Consider the following 21,243-nt stretch of genomic DNA (forward strand, 5'->3'; position numbering starts at 1 on the left):
CATCCTCTCAGTCACTGGTAAATAAAGTTAAGAAGAAAGTACAAAACCCCATAGTGGACAATAATGAAATAAACTGGCCATAAGGATAGTTGCAATGTACCACTACAATATATATTGGACAAACTGGACAGTCCCTCTGGGAAAGAATCTATGGACACAAATCATATATCTGTAAAGGGAACATAAATACAGAAACCTGTTGAAGGCTTTAATCTGCCTCGTCACTCAAACAGATCAAGTTGCTGTTTTGTTAGACGAATTCCACAAGCCAAATACACAGGGAAGGGTTGGAACTACAATTCATTCACAAGTTTAATTCTCACGCCAATGATTTGAATAGAGATTCTAGATGGCTGGGACATTATCAACCAAACAATGAAGGTGCCAGTGGTTATTAGTCTGTGTAGATTCTGGTGTTAGTCTATAAGCACCTAAGGCAGCTGTCTCCAACCTTTCGTGGCTGCCGGGTATCCAGGGGCATGGCCATGCATGCGCTGCGCACCCAGGGCCACCCATGCACCCTGCACTTGGGGCCGGCACCACGCATGTGCCGCGCACCCGGGGCAGGGGCGCCCATGTGCCATGCGCCTGGGGCTGGCACCACGTACCTGGGGCTGGCACCACGCATGTGCCGCACACCTGGGGGGAGCAGATTGTTCGATAGGCGCACAAAAATGCCCCGGCGGGCGCCATGGCACCCACAGGCACTGCGTTGGGGACCACTGACCTAAGGACTGGATAGTTAAAAGCAGCAGATAAGGACCATTAATTAGCATTTACAGAGGAAGAGGACTATCAGTTTTGCCTGTTACATACAGCTCAGTTTTCCCTTTGTTATTTATATACCCACTGACTCTTTGTTCCTGCCTCCTTTTTTCCCTCCCTCTCCCTTCTCCCCTATTTGATTTTGGTCCTGGGCAGCCAATATTCTGGTCATCTGAAGAAGTGGGTTGTGCCCACGAAAGCTCATACCACCATCTACATGTTTTGTTAGTCCTTAAAGTGCTACCATACTAATTGTTGTTTAAGTTTACCCTGTAAAGACTAACTCAGCTACTCCTCTGAAGTTTAGATTGTTAGAAATGGACTGATCTCAATCAAGCATGGGATTTTTTTTAACCTTCTTATTCTTGGCAAATCCAAATGGATAGTCTCATTATCTGTGCAATCCATTCCTAGAATTCCCCTAAACTCAACAACTGGACTCAATGATATCTTGTGGCTGTGAGTGCCATGGGTAAGTTATTACATAGAGACTACCTTTTCCTTATTTTTAAATTCCCTGCCTTCCGATTTATATTGAATGCCGCCTTACTGCATTATAATAAATGGGACTTCCGTTTACTCTGTCATTTATTATTTCTTACACACCTCTCATATCCCCTACCTATATTAACTAGTCATAATCTTTTTACTCTTTCCCTACTGTTTTCACCTCCAAACCCTCCATTTCTGTTATCACACGTCCATAATTAAAAAGAAAAAGAGCAGATGACATGTTAGTTAACCACACAGTACAAAAAGAGAAGTAGGATAAATAGGCAAGGAGTAAAGGCCTATATTTTGTCTTTTCAATGCCACAGTATCCTGTATTAATTTAAAAGCCATAATCTGCTTAATTCCAGTAGTGTAAATCCCTGATCTAAAACACACCCTGAAAATCCTCAGATTATTTTGAGAGATTCGCTACCAGAAATAGTGGCAGGCAGAAGAGAGAGGCCAAGTGTAGAAGGTTGAAAATTTTGCTGCTATATTGATGGATGAGCAAATATTTTAGAAAGAAATTTAGGTCCAGGGAACAAGATCTAACGTGCTGAAGTCAGTGATAAACCTTGTTCAAGTCTGGTTTTAACTTGCAGAGCCAGAGAAGCAGCAGCACTGAACCCAATAACAGAGGTGAAAAGCAAACATATAGGGTAGTCCATACTGCAGTTAAACTACTGTGGTTTGCATGTGCCATTTGATTCAGGCAAGGGGCTGTTTGACTGCTCTGAGATCCTCTTACCTCACAGAGTCCCAAAGTCTGGACTCCAGCCAAGCCCAAACATCTATACCGCAACTAAACAACCCCTTATCCAGAGCCCTGTGACACTGAGTCAGCTGGCATGAATCATTTGTAATTTTTAACTGCAGTGTAAACATGCTCTCAGAGTGAAAATAAAATTGAGTCAGAAGCACAGAGCTGTTGAATCTCTTTGGTATTCTGACATGCCTTCCCTTTGGTGATCTGTGCCTCAATTTTAACTCACTGAAATTGTGTTCTGCAATTTTGTTTGTATTGAATTTTTTTTTTTTAAAACCTGGTTAAAATGAAAGATTGTGACAAAAATACAAACATGTCAATTACCTGCACTGAACGCAAATGAGCTCAAAGGCCTTCTCCTCCCCCAAATCTCCAAAAAGTTCTCAGATCACTTTACCTCTTTTAAGCTTAAAACAATGTCTATTTTTCTCCCCAAGGTCAGATTTATACTACAAACTTGCTCCTCTCTAAACTGTTTTCAAGATCTGCTGTAAAACCATTTAATGGCGCATACAGCTACACCATCTTGTGTTAACTCAATCTGCATGCATACCTCTCTCCAATACTTCCATCCCCAGTCAGCATGGCAGATTAAATGCAACATCTGATCTCGAAAACAAACACAAACAATCTTGTAGCTGGAGTTCAAATGTCCCTATTTATAGTATTTAAACATTGGCAGGTACGTTCTAGAATCAAGGCCATGGGAATTCTGTAGCTTTTCAATGTCAGTGACAGGTTCTTAATACATTGATTTCCTCACAATGAAAGATGCATTTTAAAAATGCCTTCCTTGTCTCCTTAACTTCAGAAGGAATCCCACCCACAAAAACAGAATATTTAAGACATTTCCCACCTCCGTCCTTCCTACACTGAAGTGTTTCACTGAACATTGATTCAACAGCTGGCTCAGTGGCTAAACAGTGTGATGCTGTTCTCTGCTGTTCCTCCCAAGGGGGCAGCTAACAAAACAGCAGACCCATAACTTTTAGGGAAGAAAAATTATGAACACACTTTGTAGAGTGAAGCTATTCCTTGTCTGATCTGTCAGACCAGGACTTCAGCAAGCTTTGCAGACCTTTCACACTGCCCATTTCATGGTTATAACTTAGTCCATTTTCATTCTGGCAAAATAAACTAATTCTTTGCTTTCAGTATATAATCAGGTGATTTTTTTTTTACAGAAATAATTCAAAATGCAATGTGTCAGATACGCTATTCTGTTAATTAAATAAAGGTAAAGGCAGCTGCATTGTAGTCTCATTTTCAATCGGTTTTGGGACAAATCTTTCAAAGAAAAAAAAGCCCAAAAGCTCCAGGGAGCCAACTTCAGCAATATAAAATTTATTCTGCAACGTATTGAGCAGATGAAAGCTTATGGAAGGAGATAAAGAAATGTAATAGGAGATGCATCCCCTAACAGAAAACAAGCTGAGATTAACTAGCTATTGTATTCTACAGTGTAGAATGTTCTTTAAAGGTCAGTAGTTTTCCCCTCCCACCCCTCATGTATAGTTCTCCTGCTTTAAAACATGGTCTACACATGCAAGCAGGGATGGACAATGCCCTTGTCCAAAGTTAGAATGTGGACAATGCAGACTCAACTAGGGTTGCCACCTCTCCCCATTGTGGCAATAGCATTCAAACTGGTAAAGACAGCAACCTTACTCGCAGCTTTTTGCTCGCTAGCCTGGCAAGAGCAAGTCCCGATATGTTTCGTCGTTTAAGCTATCCAACTCCAGTTGCTGTACACAGCGAGAGTCTGCCCAGGACTATAGGCGGACTCTGCCACCACCTAGGGCACCAGGGGCGCCCGATGATATCACGGGGCACCCAGAATGATGTCAGTCCATTGATGGCCCTGCAGGCGGAGGTGCTGATCACGTGTTCCACCTGGGGCACCAGCTGCCACAGCCCACCTCAGGCAGCTCCTGTACACAGCACAAGTCAAAAGAAAAGGTTCCCCCCCACACATATTACAGAACCTCTCCTGAATCATGAGCTCCTCATCATACGCCTGAGTCCCCACTGTGGTTTGCTGCAACCTCAGAAATAGTCAGAACTGAGCTCACTAACTCATTTTGCCTGATGCAATGAACCGTTCCTAAGATTAGTGAAAGTCACTTTTGCCTTTATCCTTCCTGACATTGGAGTTATCTATTGACTTTGATTCTTATCTGCTTAGGTTTAACTACCCAATCTTCAGATACTTACTTTACATGGTTAAGCCAAGCCACAGTGGCTCTTTTTTAGTTCTTCTACTATGTTTTTTAATTTGGGGTATACATTTAAGTTAGGCCTTTATTATGGTGTCTTTGAAAAGTGTCTATGCAGCTTTAAGGATTTTACTTTAGTCACAGTACCTTTTAATTTCTGTATAACTAACCTCCTCATTTTTGCATAGTTCCCCTTTTTTAAATTAAATGCCACAGTGTTGGGCTGCTGAGGTGTTCTTCCCACCACAGGAATGTTAAATGTTATTATATTATGGTCACTATTTCCAAGTGGTCCTGTTATAGTTACCTTTGGGACCAGATCCTGCGTGCCACTCAGGACTAAATTGAGAACTGCCTCTCTCATTGTGAGTTCCTGTATCAGCTGCTCCAAGAAGCAGTTGTTTAAGGTATCAAGAAATTTTGTCGCTGCATCTTGTCCCGAGGTGACACTACCCAGTCAATGTGGGGATATTTGGCATGACATCCTTCTAGAAACAATGCCCAGGGTCTACTATATCTATGGGGAAGCAATAAGTTCTCTCCATGAGACGGATAATTGAGTTGAGGAGGATAACATTGTCTGTCAAGCCTTTGGATTTCCTATTGCTTATACCCTAGAATTAATACCTTATTTAGGCCCAATACGTGGTCCCAAAAATGGCATGTATGAAGACTGAACTGCCCTCTTATTCAAAAAGAAAGCTCCCCAAAATAGGCAATATGGAGCAGCTTAGTTTAGTTGTGTAGTTGTTTTATTCAATATATTGTATATTAGAAATAATGGAGACAGCAACTAGTACAGAATATTCGAAACAGCAAGCCTGTCTTGATTTTCAGTGTGTTAAGACCACTAACTCATTGTGATTTTAGTCTTTCAAACAAGAACTCTGCATTCATGATTTATTCCTTGATAAAATATGTATTCCATAAGTACAGCCTAAGACAGGATAGTTTCAGAATTCTGGGTTTTTCCTCCCGTTAGCCAACTAGATCTGCCTTTTGACAGAGATTGATTGTTAATAGGGAAATCCTAAAGCATAGAAAGGCAACAACATTTAATCTTTTATACAAAACAGTTAAATTTCATTAACCAAACCAAATTTCGTTACCTCAATTTTCAAGAAAGTTAAGTGTATTTAATACAAATATGAAATTTTCAAAAACAGTTTTTCCTTTAATATATATAGAGAGTGTGTGTGGTGCAACTGTTTCTGTAGTGAAAAAAATAGCTGCTATTTTTATTGTATTGCAGCAATGCCCAAAGACGCAGGAAGACATAATTTCTGCCCCAATGAGTCTGAAATCTAGGTCTCAAATCTAGGACTCCAACTCACTAGCAATGATCCTTGCACACCTGCACAAAAACTCTGAAGTCATTGGGGAGCTCCAGAGGTGCAGAAGTCCATAGTAGCATATCTAATTGCAAGATCATGGCCAAAGAGGGCAAGAAATATATAAAGGATTATGGAAAAAAAGAGATATAGTCCAACCATATATTTTCCTTTCAAAACACATGAATCATGTAACCAGATGTTCCATAATTAGTAGTTCAATTTCTTATAGTATCACATTGAGGAAAACTACTTGAAATCTTAAACTCTCTAAACCTTAATATAATTACAACAGCTGTGATTTAAAATGAGCTGTTTAAAAAAAAGTGCAAGATTTTAATAAATTAGATACAAAATGACATAAAAGTGAAAATCTGAACAGCTTCTTCTCACCTGCAAAAAGCTGAGATGCGTCTTCCGAGTATCCATGTGTCAACACGAATAGCTAGAAAAGGATCCAAGGGCACAGATCCTTGTACTTCTTGTGACAGCATCAATTTTTTTCAAGCAGAAATTCCTCAAACTTGGGCTCTTATGATGCAGATGGTATCAACATGCAAGTGGAGAGTGTGCACATTTTCCCTCCCTTTGTATTGTGACCTCATTGACTCTGATGTCACAAGTAAACAGCTTGGTTGCCAGAATGTCTATTAGAACGTTGATCGGAACCACATGAAGAGCCATGCTAGATTTATGGAGGTACTTTATCAGCCTGTCTTTTTCAATTAAGCAGCTTTATTTGCTTGTCTGGTGCAGTCCAATAGTGGCTAGTTGAAATTTGAAATATTGTGTTAAATATGTAATTCCAAAAACGCAACAATTTATTGTTGAGGCTCTGAAGACAGATCTTTGCCCCATTAGAAAGCATTAGTAAGAACACACTGGATGTTCCACTAAAAGTCTACAAAAATTCGGGTACATCATCTGTTCATTTGCAGAGAATACTTATTATTTTAGTGTTGATTTATATTGTCCAGTAAAAGTGGGATGTTAATGCAACAAACTACAGCTGCTCTGAGTACTCTTCATACTAGCAATTGGTGTGAAGAGAAAGAGTCCCTATATGGCTACTTAACTTCTGTATACAGGCAGTCCCCGGGTTACGTACAAGATAGGGACTGTAGGTTTGTTCTTAAGTTGAATCTGTATATAAGTCGGAACTGGCTGGTCAGTTTCAGCAACAGCTGAAACAGGACGCCTGGGGCAGAGCACCTGGGGTGCTGCTAGGTTGGTCCAGTAGTGCCAAGGAGGGGCGCTACTGGACCAACCCAGCAGCACTCCAGCTGCTCTACCCCAGGTGTCCCCAAGTCAGCCGCTGTTGAAACTGATCAGCAGCTGATTCCAGGAAGCCCAGGGCAGAGCAACTCTGCCTGGGGCTTCCTGTAGTCAGCTGCTGGTCAGTTTCAGCAGAGGCTGACTTGGGGACACCTGGGGCAGAGCAGCTGGGGTGCTGCCGGGTTGGTCCTGCAGCGCCGCTCCTCGGCGCTACTGGACCAACCCGGCAGCACCCCAGCTGCTCTGCCCCAGGCATCCTGATTCAGCCGCTGCTGAAACTGACCAGCAGCAGCTGAATCAGGATGCCTGGGGCAGAGCAGCTGGGGTGCTGCCGGGTTGGTCCAGTAGCGCCGAGGAGCAGTGCTGAGGGACCAACCGGGCAGTGCCCCAGCTGCTCTACCCCAGGCATCACGAGAAAAGCCTGGTCTGCTGGGGGGGGGGGGGGGAGGGGAGAAGAGGCGCACTAGCTGCACCCTCCTCCCCACCAGCAGACCAGGGGGAGACAGGCGGCAGGACCACCGAGATGCACCGCGGTGCCGCCCGCATCCTCCACGGCTTTGCTCTGCGTCTCCCTAGTCTGCTGGGGGAGCCCCCCCAGCAGACCAGGGAGACGCGGAGCAAAGCCGTGGAGGATGCGGGCAGCGGGACTGCAGCGCATCTGGGCAGTCCCGCCACCCGCGTCCTCCAGGGTGAGAAAAGCCCCTTTCGTAACTACGGATCCAACATAAGTCGGATCCGCGTAAGTCGGGGACTGCCTGTACATCTATGCTGGTTTTTGCAGTTGGCCACTGCACAGGAAGCTGCAATTGTGGACTTGTCAAGGAAACAGAATGAAACAGACTTTAGCTAAATTTGAAATAATTGAGGAATTTAAACATACAATGAACTCTAAGATGTACTCAGACTGAGCTCCAGTGGGAGAGAGGATATCCTTTGGTATCACTTAATCCTAAACTTCCTTCTCTGTCCCCCAGAACAGAGTGTACTGAAGCAGCAGGAAGAAGGGGGGGGGGGGGAAGAAGACTGTTGCTTCTCACTGGTTACGGAGTCTTGCTTCTTTGCTAACTGACAGGGTTGCTAGAAGCATAGCTCCTACTTACTCCTAGCATGAACTAATTTCATTGTATCACTACAATTTGTAGCAGTCATCTGTTTTCTACCAAAAGGACTAAATATTTTTAGCAATTTACATCAAATATCCTAAGAGGTTACAGTTTATTTCTACTCAAGCATCTCCCAAGGTTGATTTCAAAATAATGGTTTGGCAAACATTCAGCAGACAGAAAGCTAGAACATTCTAAAATTGTATTTCTTGGCTCAGGGTACTCATTCATATTTTAATCTCATTCTCTGCAGTCATGGATTATGTATCTGCTGTGTCATTTGTTTTCTTCAATATACAAGCCTCTAACCAAGTCAAAAGTAATACAATCACTTGTACACTTAAATCCATGTAATTTAGCTTTACCAAAATTATAGCTCAATGTAACAAACAATGCAAAAAATGTTCACAGCAGCAATTTACTAGAATGTGTTATTTTCACAGCTAAAGTGCAGATTCTAACTTGGAAAGAGCCCAGCATCTTCCTTTTCACACTAGAATCTCCTAGCAGAGTTGGAGACCATGGAAATATTTTTGTTTTGCACGAACTAACTATAAGCACTATAATATATGCATTTAACATTTTGTTAGGGCCTAAACCATTCCCTGTTTTGAAACCATCTCCTGTTGTGATAACTAGCAAGATGTAATAGCAGCTGATTTCCTTGATTTGGACACTTTTTTTGCACAGAAGTGGACATAAATATAGCAATCTTTATTAGCAAGGCATAACAACTCAACTGCAGGTTTCTCAAAGATCATACAAAAAGGGTGGGAAAATGCACAGTGGGAGAGTCAAATATATGCCTATTCAAAGTCTTTATGAAGCCATGTGTCACATTGACTCCTGTAACCCTTATTTCCCTAGGAGTAAGGGAAGTCAAAGGAAGAGTATTCTTCCTTCTACTTCCTACTATGTAGACAGTGCCAAAAGCCAAGTTAAGCTCTTTTGACTTAAGCTATGCAATTGATGTAGATCAAGTTGTGTAGCTTAATTCAACTTTTTCCTTGCTGTGTAAACGTACAGCAGGAGTGTGAGGGTGCCTCCCAGATCATTTTGGCTGATATCCATTGCAGTTTCAAAGTAAGAAGTCCTCCAGCTTACCATTATTTCGGAATAATGGCTTGCAGTGTAGACATGCTTTGTTATTTTGGAATAATGTAAATTAATCTGAAATAATGCTACTCTTTAGACATAGACCAACTGGCTGTCAGAAATCAGGACTGGATGATGGAGTGAGTCATCCAGTAACTAACCTTTTAGTTTGTTCCCTCTGAAGCATTTGGCATTGGCAACTGTTGCAAGACCGGATACTGAGCTAGACTGACCACTGATCTGATCAAGTATGGCTGGTCCTATGGTCTTACATAAATGCACACCAATGGTGGCTTCTAGTCAACACAAACCTTCTTTTTGTAGTCATTTCCGTCAATAACACAAGCACCAGTATGAACAAACAGCACTCAAAAGAAACTCACCAAGATGTGATCCAACATCCAACTACAATGTCCTTCACATTTGCATCAAATATACCTGACTCTCACCAGCATAGGAACACATTTAAGGGCACAATTGGTCTAAAGGACTTATGGCAAGTGTAACAAATATGGCTTGTAAACCAGATCTGCCTGGCATGACATTGATGTGGTCCACATAACTTAAATTCTGTATGTGATATCATAAAAAAGCAAAACAAATATTTTCAGCCCTCAGAATTGTAAGGGAAATCTTAAAGTGTGAACCAAATGTAAACCAACACCAATGTCTACCTGAGTTTGCAGAGAGTCTGATAGAATACTCCTCAGGAATATAAAGTGCCTCACTTTCCATTCATTAGAGCATCAGCTCCAAAACATAATGATGATATTTCAACATCAAGATTAACAGTCACTAAATATTTGTATTCTAGTAGTGCTCAGAGGCTCTAATCAGGATTGGGGCCTTGCCCCACTGCATTAGCTGCTCTGCAAACAGGGGAAAAAAAAGTCACCCATACCTTTAATTCCATTGCTGGTCATCTTAATAGATGGATCAGGAAACAGATGGGGGAATGACGCCCTCAGAGGGGCAGTTGTGCCGGAACAATTTTTAGCATCCCCTCCCCACCTGCCTTATGCATCCATGCTCCTTACCACCTCAGGTGGGGCCACAGCTAAGCCCCAGGGCCTGCAGCAGAGGCCCCCAGTGACTAGGGCCCTCGACCTTTCAATGAAGCCCACAGGGCCGGCGGCTGGGACTGCCAGAAGCAGTGAAGCCAGCAGCGGGGACTCCCCTGGATCTGGTAGTTAAGACCATGGGTGCCAGCAGGTGCTCAAGTCTGCGCCCGAGGGCCAAGACTTGGGGAGTGCAGCAGGACCCTCTGCACTCCTACTTTCTGGATGGGAATCAGGAACTTACTTTCAGAAGGAAATGTAAATGGAAACACAGTAGAGACTCAAAGATAGTGGAAGAAACATATAGAAATAAGGCTAGAGAAAAAAAAGAGGGAGCACATGTAGCATCAACCTATCGGGGAGCTGATTTTCCTCACTGGGTGATGCTGTGATCTAATGTGATAAGAGACTAATTAAACATGTAGTTAATAGATAAAGGCTGTGTTCTCCTTTCTAAATAACATTAGGAGGGCGAATCCACTGTGGACTGAAGGAGGATGAAGTAGTCCTAAATTTATAGGGCCTAGACGACAGGCCATAATTAAACCTGGAATCCTGGTCTTTGCACCTAATGAGTTTGACACCATCCTCCAAGACTTCTTTCCACAGGCCACAAACACCATAGCAACAAAGTTAGCTTGAACTCTTCAAAATGAGCAGCATGGAAGAACAGCAAGTACAACATGTCTGCTAATTAGATTTCAATATCACTATCATGCAATTACACATTTTAAATTAACGCAAAGCATCTTTCCTTGGGAATTGGTGTCACTGCTAATTTGATCTCTAGCTTCTCTTGTACAATTGAACTTTCTCTCAGGAAACCCAAGAGTTTGCAATACAATCACCAAAGGAAACAGTTTGTCACTGCTTTGTCTAAACCAACTTGATTTGTAATTCATAGTATAGGACAGCAGAAAATTGTGTCCGAGAATAAATCCAGCTATCACAAGAGTTTTAAGAGTTGTGATTTATCTTTAGAAGGATAGCGCTAAATTAGGTAATAGACAACTTGGTATCTAAAATTTCAGTTTTCAATAATAATCAAGCATTCATATGATGTTGAATTTAGCAGGATTACTTTGAGATTAACCATATTTTTAGAGGCCTAAATTTTCAAATATGCCTAGTGATTAAGACCCCCCAAATTCTGGGTACTCCACTTGAGTCAGCCTAAAGTAATCTAAAATTTAAGAGAGCACATACACATTACAGTAGGATCTCAGGGGTACGAACACCAAAGTTACAAACTGATCCATCAACCTCATGCCTGGAACCCAAAGTACGTAATCAAGCAGTAGAGCCAAAAAATGCAAATACTGTACAGTAGTGTTAAATCTAACCTTAAAAAAAAAAGGAAGTTTTAACAAGTGACAAAGGAAACCATTTCTGTGCTTGTTTCATTAAAATTAAGATGGTTAAAAATCAGTATTTTTCTTTCAGCAGAGTAAAGTTTCAAAGCTGTATTAAGTCAATGGTGAACTGTAAACTTTTGAAAGAACCATAATCTTTTGTTTAGAGCTCCAAACAACCTCGCAATCCTGCCATGTCTGGAACTCAGATTCTACTGTACTTTCTTAAAATCTAGATAGTTCTTTAGGGTATATCAAATTTGAAGCATCTAAAAATCCCTAATAATTTTGGAAAATTTCAGCCAGTGCGCATCGGGAAGAAAGAATGAAGCACAGTTAGCTCCAGCAAATCATACAGGATGCTAATTAGTATGAAATATTTAATTTTGAACTTAATACTTTATAGCTATTGTGACCTAGCTCTCTCTATTGTGCCTAACCTCATGCATGCACCAAAATAACATTTATAATTATTGTTGCTGATAACAGTCCCTATACTATAGGAAAGAATCAATGGACACAAATCAGATGTACATAAAGGGAACACACAAAACCTGTTGGAGAGAACTTCAATCTACCTAATCACACTTCCAACCCAGGGCACCTGCGGGGGTATTTGTGTGCACCCGCCAAGTGCTCAGGGCTAGCCTGGCCCCAGGCACATGGCGCATGCATGGCGCTGGAGCTGGCCCCGGGCACATGGTGCACGGTGAGCACCGGCCCCGGGAGTGCCGCAGATTGACCACCCGCGCACAGGGGGAGCGCTGGCCCTGGACACAGCTTGGGGGGGTGCCAGCCCCGGGCACGCAAGTGTCCCCGCCCTCTGGCGCCCGGTGGGCAACCTTAAATGGTTGGGGACCACTGCTTTAAAAGATCTTCAGGTGGCGGTCTTATCACAAACCAATTCTACAAGTCAAATGCACAGAGAGGTGTTCAAATTACAATTCATCCACAAGTTCAATTCTTATTCTGATGGCCTCAATCCTGATGAGGGATGATTGGGACACTATCAACCTAACATTCAATGAAGGTGCAAACAGCTCTTTGTGTAGGTTCTAGTGTTATCACCCTTCTTATCTATTAAGATCCTTTGATCTGTTTCTTTTCAACTACCCAATCTTCAGGTGTTAATAGATTGCCAGTTCTGCCAACTTGTTTTTACCTTTAATATTTCCATACCCTCTGCCCAGTTCCCCTCCCCCTCCTTCTCCTCTGCCCAGTTCCTCCCCCCCCTCCCCCCTTTCTCCTCTATTTATTTTGGATCTGCACATCCTAAACTCAAAACTCTGGTCATCTGAAGAAGTGGGCTGTGCCCACAAAAGCTCAGGATACCATCTTATATTGTTAGTCTATAAAGTGCTACCAGACCATTTGTTGTTTTTTTAAAAGTTCACAACGTTTCAATTTGCTTTGAGCCAAAGGAAGAAATGCCCTGTGATTAAAAGGGCTGCTCATCAACGGTCTTCTGAAATCTACAGTACTTCTAATTTAATAGTCACATCATAACCAAGAATATAACACTTGAGTCAAAAAAGCTACACCCTCAGTGTAATCCACTTAAGACCCATATAATCAAGTCAAGAAGAGAGATAAGTAGAGAACTTTTTAAATAAAATGTAGTTGACATCACCTGAAAGACAGCATAAAGCTTTAGAACCTCTAGGCTCTCCCTCCTTACAGATAATATCACAGCTGCATGTTGTTTTAACTGGAAATTGTTTGTGCACCTATATCTTTGTTACAGTCCAAAGCAGTAACTTCTTTGGCCAATATTTCAGATCATTAACTAAGCCACAGAATAAATGCAGGGTTTATATGGACAATGTCCTAGCCACATATTATCAATTTCATAATCTAGAATCAAGTACTCTATTGCTTAAATCAACTCAAAAGCAGACTGCCTACTCCCAGACTCCTATCTACAATAATTATTTATCTAAACATACCATCCTTGACCCTGTGTCATGCCTTCCTGCTAGAACGTGATCTCATACTAGTGTACATAGAAAAAACAGGGTTACTTACCTGTAACTGTTGTTCTTCGAGATGTGTTGCTCATGTCTATTCAAAGTAGGTGCATGCGTGCCACGTGCATGGTTCCCCGGAGCTTTTTTCCCCCATTGGTACCTGTCGGTCTGGCAGGTCGCCCCCTGGGCTGGCACCGCTATAGCGGAGCATAAGTACCCTGCTGGCCCTCCCCCTTCTTATTCCCTTCTTGCTGGAACTCCAATACAGGAGAGGTTGGGAGGTGAGGGGGAAATCGAATGGACATGAGCAACACATCTCGAAGAACAACAGTTACAGGTAAGTAACCCTGTTTTCTTCGAGTGATTCCTCATGTCCATTCGAAGTAGGTGACTACCCAGCTATCCCACCCCGGAGGCGGGGTCGGAGTCAACCAACAAAACTTCACACCGGCATAAAGTGCAACAAGAACTTTAATGCATAACTGAAACAGAACGACACAGGACAATTTACATAGCTACACCACAGGCATGACACACTGCGTATCACTCAACCATGTCCCTTTATGTGTTCACAGGAAGGAACCCAACACTGCCTCCCCCAAAGCAAAGTCCTCCCGTGCCTGCTGGGTGAGAGCATAATGCTCTGTAAACGTATGAGTGGAGAACAACGTGGCTGCCCGACAGATCTCAACGATCGGGACGTGGGCCCCAAAGGCAATAGACAAAGCGTGGGCCCTGGTCGAGTGAGATGACACGCGAGGGGGCTCCCTATATGCAAGAGCATAGTACTCCCGGATGCAGGACGATATCCACCTAGACAGCCTCTAGGCTGAAACTGGCATCCCTGTCATCCGGTCCGCATAAGCAATAAGCAGTTGAGAAGTCTTGCAAAAAAGGCTTGGTTCGATCAATATAAAATGCCAATGCCCTTTTTGCGTCGAGGGAGTGCAAAGCCTGCTCCTTGGGGGAACTGTAGGCCTTAGGAAAGAAAACTGGCAGGTATATGTCCTGCGACATATGGAAAGTAGACACAACCTTAGGGAGGAATGCAAGGTGCGGACGTAGACAAACCCTGTCTGCCAAGAACTGTAAGTACGGGAGCTCCACCATCAGAGAACGCAGTTCAGACACTCGACATGCTGACATAATGGCGACTAAAAAGGCCACCTCAAGGGACAGGAATTTCAGAGGACAGGACGCTAACAGCTCGAAGGGTGGACCCAAGAGCTTAGTCAGCATCAGGTCAAGGTCCCATTGCGGCACCAGGGCCCTTACATGTGGAAACATTTTATCTAGGCCCCTTAGGAACCCCTTCACCAGGGGGTCCGAGAATGGAGATCTGTCCCCCGAACCCTCATGAAACGCCGTTACGGACGCTTGGTGTACCCGTATTGACAGAGTGGACAGGCCCATCTGTCGCAACCCCAGCAGGTAATCCAGTATCACCGGGACAGAAGCCCAGGAGGGGTACACACCCCTAGTGCACCCGCACAGAGAAACGCTTCCATTTGGTGGCATACAACCGCCTGGTGGCCAGCTTGCAGCTGCCCAGGAGAATCTCCTGTACCCCCGTGGAGCAAGTCCTCTGAGAGCTTCAGCCATGGATAAGCCACACCATCAGGTAGAGGGACTGTATATCCGGGTGATACAGGATGCCCCCGCCCTGGGTGACTAGGTCTGGGGTCAGCAGCATGCGACAGGGGTGGGCCAGCACCATCTCCCACAGAATGGGGTTCCAAAACTGTCTGGGCCAATCCGGGGCTATCAGGAGAACCTGTGACCTGAACAGCCTGGTCCTAGATAACACTTGGGAACCAGTGGGAATGGGAGAAAGGCATAGAGCAAACCTTGAGGCCACGTCAAGGTCAGGGCATCCCCTCTCGAGTTCATACCCAGACCCAATAGTGAGAAATACTGGGGACATTGCTGGTTCCCCCGCATGGCAAAGAGGTCCACCAGGGGATGACCCCACATCTGGAATTCCACCACATCCCCCTTCAGGCGCCACTCATGGACTCTGAATGACCTGCTCAGTGAGTCCGCTAAGGTATTCGCGCACCCCGGCAAGTATGCCGCCTGTAATCGTATGTGGTGGGATGTACAGAACTCCCACAGGAGAGTCACCTCCTGACACAGCAGAGACGACCATGCCCCACCCTGTTTATGTAGAAGACTGCTGCGGTGTTGTCTTCTACATAAACAGGGCCCCTTCGAGCATGGTCAGGAAGATTTTGCAGGCCCTCCTGTCTGCCCTTAGTTCTCAAACATTTATATGCAACCCCAGTTCCTGTGGGGTCCATAGCCCCTGCGTCCTACGGTACTGCAGGTGCACCCCCCCAATCATCGTCTGAGGCATCTGTGATGAGTTGCGCCGACGGCAGTTCCGCACAATACGGGACTCCCAAATACACCTCATGCTTCAATGTCCACCATTGGAGCGAGGCGAGGACTCCCTGTGGCACAGTAAGGATCAGTTCCCAGCTGTCCCTGGCTTGGCTGAATGCCCCCGCTAGCCACGCCTGTGTCTGTAGGGCAGACACTAGGGTTTGTATAGCCTGGAACCTGGAACCCGGGGGGTATGCATGCACTGCCTGGCGCACAGGGTTGCCCCCACAAATTCTATATTCTGAGTGCGGGTAAGGGTTGACTTTTCCTTGTTTATCACGAGACCCAGCATACTGAACAAGGACCGCGCCATCTCTATGTGTGCGAGCACCTGGTCTCTCGAGCGACCTCTGACTAGCCAGTCGTCCAAATACGGGAAGACTTGGATTCCCATATGTCTGAGGTAGGCCGCTACCACTGCCATACACTTCATAAACACCCTGGGTGCTGTAGACAGCCCAAAGGGGAGGACCGTAAACTGGAAGTGACGGTGGGATACCACAAACCGGAGAAACCGTCTGTGGCTCTTCCGGATTGCCTCCTGAAAACAGGCGTCCTTCAAATTGAGGGCCACATACCAATCGCCCTTGTCCAGAACTGGGATGATTGAGGCCAGCATTACCATCAAAACTTTTTTCCCCCCCTCACACGTGCTTGTTCAAGGCCAAGATCTAAAATGGGCTGAAGGCCTCCCTTCGGTTTCGGGACAATGAAGTAGTGGGAGTAGAAACCCTTCCCCTCCTGATGAGGAGAGACCACTTCCACTGCCCCCTTTTCTAGGAGCGCGAGGGCCTCATAAGAGGAGTCCCTCATGGGACGGGGAAGGGGGAAGAGATGGGAAGGGCCCCAGGAAGGGGACAGAATACCCCCCGACACTATGTCCAGCACACATTTGTCCAAGGTGATGTGCGACCAGGCCTGGCGAAGTGCAACAGTCTGTCCCCGGGGAGGCGGGGGATGATAGGCAATAGTATGCGGTCCCCAAGCGCACCTTCAAAATTGCTGCTTGGACAGGGGTGGAGGTAGTTGAGCGGAGCCCCTGCCCGTGCCTGCCACAGTCAGCAGCGCCTATTGCGGCACCCCAGGCTCTGCCCTTGGGAGAAGGCCCCAGTCGGACCACGCAGCCTTTGCCGCCAATAGTCAGGGCGAGCAGCCTGTGGTTGGCTCCTGTAGGGCTGCCTATTTGGTAATGGCCTGCGTTGCAGGGCTGGCGTATGAATCCCCAGCGACCTCAGGGTTGAACGGGTATCCTTCAGGCAGAGGAGTCTGGAGTCAGTATTCTCAGCAAACAGGGTTTTCCCATCAAATGGCAGATCCTGGATTGTGGCCTGTAGGTCTAATGGGATCCCCGAGACCTGGAGCTATGCATTACGAAGCATTACCACGCCCGACATTTGTCCAGGCCGCAGAGTCCACCCCGTCTAGGGACGCCTGTGGGGTGGTGCATGCGATCGTCTTGCCCTCCAAGGCCAGTGCGGAGAACTCCTGCCTGTCCTCCAGGGGCACCCTGTCACGGAAACGGTCCATCACCTGCCAGGTGTTATAGGCATAGTGGCTGAGCACAGCCTGCTGGTTGGCGATCCACAGCTGCATCCCCCCATCGCATAGACCTTACACCCCATCAGGTCCATCCGCTTAGGGTCTTTCACTTTAGGGGATGGGCCCGGTTGCCCCTGCCCCTCTTTTTGCACGGCCACCTGGACCACCATAGACCCTGGGACGGGGTGTAAGTAAAGATGCTCATGCCCCGTCTGTGGGACATAGTACCTCCTCTCGACCCCCTTGAGGGTTGGGGAGATGGAGGCCGGCATCTGCCACAGTGCATTGGTGATTTTGGCCACCATCTTATTTAGAGGCAGAGCCAAGTTGGCCGGGGCATCCTCCACGAGAATGTCTACCATAGGGTCTGATTTCTCAGACACCGGCTCCACCAGCACCCCAAGATTAGCGGCCAGCCGGCGCAGCAGCTCTTGGTGAGACCTGGCGTCCATAGCTGGCATGGCCAAGGCTGGGTCAGCCGAGGCCTCGTCTGGAGCCAACGGGCGAAGAAAAACACGCTGGGATCAGCAGAAGAGAGCAGCTCCAATGACCATCACGGGCGGTAAGAAGGAACTGAGGAGAGGGAGGGCCGGCAGGTTACTTATGCTCCGCTATAGCAGCGCTGCTCCAGGGAGCGACCTGCCGGCCCAACGGATACCGCTGGGTAAAAGGCTCCGAGGAACTGTGCACGCAGCGCGCATGCACCTACTTCGAATGGACATGAGCAATCACTCGAAGAAGAAACTGGTGTAAGACAATTGTGTATATTCATCCACAGGAAGTCATTCAAAAGATTCATTAAGATAAAAATTAAACTCACAGTTAACTCACCTAAGAGTAAATGCCTTTGGCATATGCCTCTTAGTACCAACAGTACTCTCAGTATAATTTCCAAATAAGGAACTATTTTCAGCTTAATTTTAAGCGTACAGATTGGCACATGAGCCTTACATTGTGTGCATTTTTAACTAGTGTGCTGGTCACATGCCAGATATCTAAAAGGAAAGCCTGAGTATATTGTGAAATCTTAAGTTAGAATTGAATTTGGTATAGACTGGTAAAAAAAAATATGGAAAATGCATTTCAACAAAGCTCACTGAAAACTTACATGAACTTTTAATGAACCATTTTAACTTAAGAAAAATGAATTTGGGTCTTTTGAAAAACATGTCTCAATTTAAAGCTATCAAAAATCAATTCTGAACAAGATACACTTTGTACTGTTAGCTTTTACTTCTTACAAAATAATTATTGCAAGGAACTAAGTTCAGTGAAAATGTTCCCTCTTTGCATCTATGTACTTTATTCTACAATTGTACACTTAACTCAGTCACTTGCACATATCTGTATTGCCAGTTCTCTCATCATCATCTGGTGTTTTTCTGAGAGCCACTTTTTAAAAATTTTCTAGACTTTCATGCTTTTCAAGCTGCAGCCATGTAATGTGAACCCTATACTTCTAAGCTAGAAGGTAAATAAAAAGGAAGCCATATCTTTTAAAGTCATTAATTTTTAGGTCTCATTTTTGAATGCACAGGGATGGCAATTCTGAGTTGAATGATTATTTCTGTAATTACTCTTTTAGGCATCCAACTTCAGACACCTTCAAAGGCCTGATTTTAAGAAAGCACCTTCCCTGTAAAAATCAGGCCCCTTTTCAGTGACTCACGTTGAGAGCCCCAAAATTGACACATACACAACCACAATACACTTTTGAACATGTTGGCCTACACATTTACACTGAAAGAATATTTCACTACACAATATCTCACTAAGCTTCAAGGACAGTGCCACTATTATAATTAAAATCAAAAGATGAAGTCTGCATATATTAATCTTACAGAATTGTTCCTATGTAATCTGCAACACTATTTTCTTTCCCACTTACTATTTAAATGGAACCATTTGAGAACTATGAAATCCCAACAGGGGGTCCATATACATACCCACTAAAGACAATTAGCTACTTGGCAATTAGAAGCTTTGCTGAACTTGAAGGGCATGTGACTGAGTGCAAAAGTCAGTCTGTATTTTTAGCTGCAAACCTTTACTGAAACAGTAACAAGTGCAAGGTGGATGCAAGCCAGGAAAAAAGCTGTAACAGCTCAAGTAATAAAGCAAAACTCAACAGCCTGCAATGATGCAACAGCTTTTGTGGGAGGTGTCATTTTTAAACTAAATTGAGCAATTGTTACCATTTTAATCCTGCTGAGATGTTAATTGTATTGTTCTGCTTCCTAAGACATCATTAACTTCAGACAAGTTTCTTTAGTTATTTAAAACAAAATAATAAAATTTCAGACCACATTATATCGGCTGGCATTTTGGAATTCCACATTTGGCTGTTTATACTCAACACAATAATGCGTAGCCCAAAGTTTAAGAGATTACATCAACCTTGTTCTGTCTTCCTACATAACTGTGTATGTTATTTAATTCTAGTATTATGAATCATCCTAATCTTTTAAGGACATGCCTCAAATCAACAGGAACAAAAAAGAGCAATTCTATTACAAATGTGACACTAAAAGTGAGCATTGTACAGTTTCATGTTTATTATTTCTTATTGACACCAGGTCATTTGCTTCGCTCACAAAATAGTAGCCACCAGCACCAAAAACAGCATGCCACATGATTGTGCTCTTTGCAGTTAATGTATACACCTCGATTTTAAGCAATGGTTTTGATACCATCTCCCACAGTATTCTTGTCAGAAAGTTAAAGAACTATGGCTTGGCTGAATAAACATAAAGGTAGAGAAAGCTGGCTACTGTTGGCCTCAAGTGATAGCAATCAATGACTCTATGTCTAGTTGGCAGCCAGTATGGAGTTGAGTAATCTAGGGGCCTCTCCTGGGGGTAGTTTCATTCAATACCTTTATTAGTGATCAGAAGGATGGGATCAACTGCATCCTCAGCAAGTTCACAGATGACACTACTATCTGTCTCTCCACCCAGCTTAGAGTTGTAACTGCTTAAATGGTTGACCAATAAGAATCAGCACAGCCCTTTCCATTACAGTTACACACTGGCTCCCACTCTGCTCCCAGGCAGCCAGCTGCTGCCCTGCACCGCAAGGTCTGTGGTATAAAGCTTATACTGCAGAGCCTACAGAACAGTATGTGTAACCACATAACTGCTAGGTTTTTTTAGTTATTTTTTTCTACATCCCCAGTAGATACACTGGAGTCTAGGGAAAGGATCCTGAGTGACCTGAACAAACTGGAGTATTGGACCCAAAAGTCTAATGAGGTTGGAAAAGGACACATGCAGAATAGTGCACTTAAAGGCTGGGGACCTACTAGCTAAGTGGCAATTCTGCAGAAAAGGATCTGGGATTACAGTAGATGAGAAACTAGATAGACTCAGAGCACCCTTGTTGCCGAGATGGCTAAGAGCACACTGGGATGCATTATTAGGAGCACTGCCAGCAGATCAAGGGAAATTGTTACCACCTTTTATTTGGCACTAGTGAGGCCACATGTGGAGTACTGCACCCATTTTTTGAGGCCCCCACTACAGAAAGGATGTGAACAAATTAAATGAAGTCCAGCAAAAGGCAATGAAAACAGTATTTTAAAAAAGCCTAATTGAAGGCACAGAAAGAAACCATCCCAATGCGCACTAAAAAAAGCAAATATGGTAGGCAACCAGATTGACTTACCAGGGAAATCCTTGGTGAGCTTAAACACAAAAAGGAAGCTTACAAGAAATGGAAACTTGGACAGATGACTAGAGAGGAGTATAAATATATTGCTCGAGAATGCAGGGGAGTTATCAGGAAGGTGAAAGTGCAACTGGAATTGCAGTTAGCAAGGGATATGAAGGGTAACAAGAAAGGTTTCTACTGGCATGTTAGCAGTAAGAGGGTGATCAGAGAGAGTGTGGGGCCCCTACTGG

At 44.3% G+C, this 21,243-nt stretch overlaps 1 protein-coding gene across 6 annotated transcripts in view; it reads right to left on the minus strand.

The window, feature by feature from the left end:
* Positions 1–21,243, minus strand: part of CLIP1 (CAP-Gly domain containing linker protein 1) — a 136,382-nt gene that overhangs the window by 96,240 nt on the left and 18,899 nt on the right. The window contains exon 1 of one of the 6 annotated variants that reach the window (XM_089775251.1): positions 5,964–6,122. The exons of the other annotated variants lie outside the window; for them this stretch is intronic. The gene's annotated coding sequence lies outside the window, so the exon portion shown is untranslated. Of the gene's footprint in view, positions 1–5,963; positions 6,123–21,243 lie in introns of those variants that run through there. 6 annotated transcript variants of the gene reach the window in all.

This window comes from Pelodiscus sinensis, chromosome Z (assembly GCF_052426305.1).
Source record: "Pelodiscus sinensis isolate ZL-2025 chromosome Z, ASM5242630v1, whole genome shotgun sequence".
NCBI lineage: Eukaryota > Metazoa > Chordata > Testudines > Trionychidae > Pelodiscus > Pelodiscus sinensis.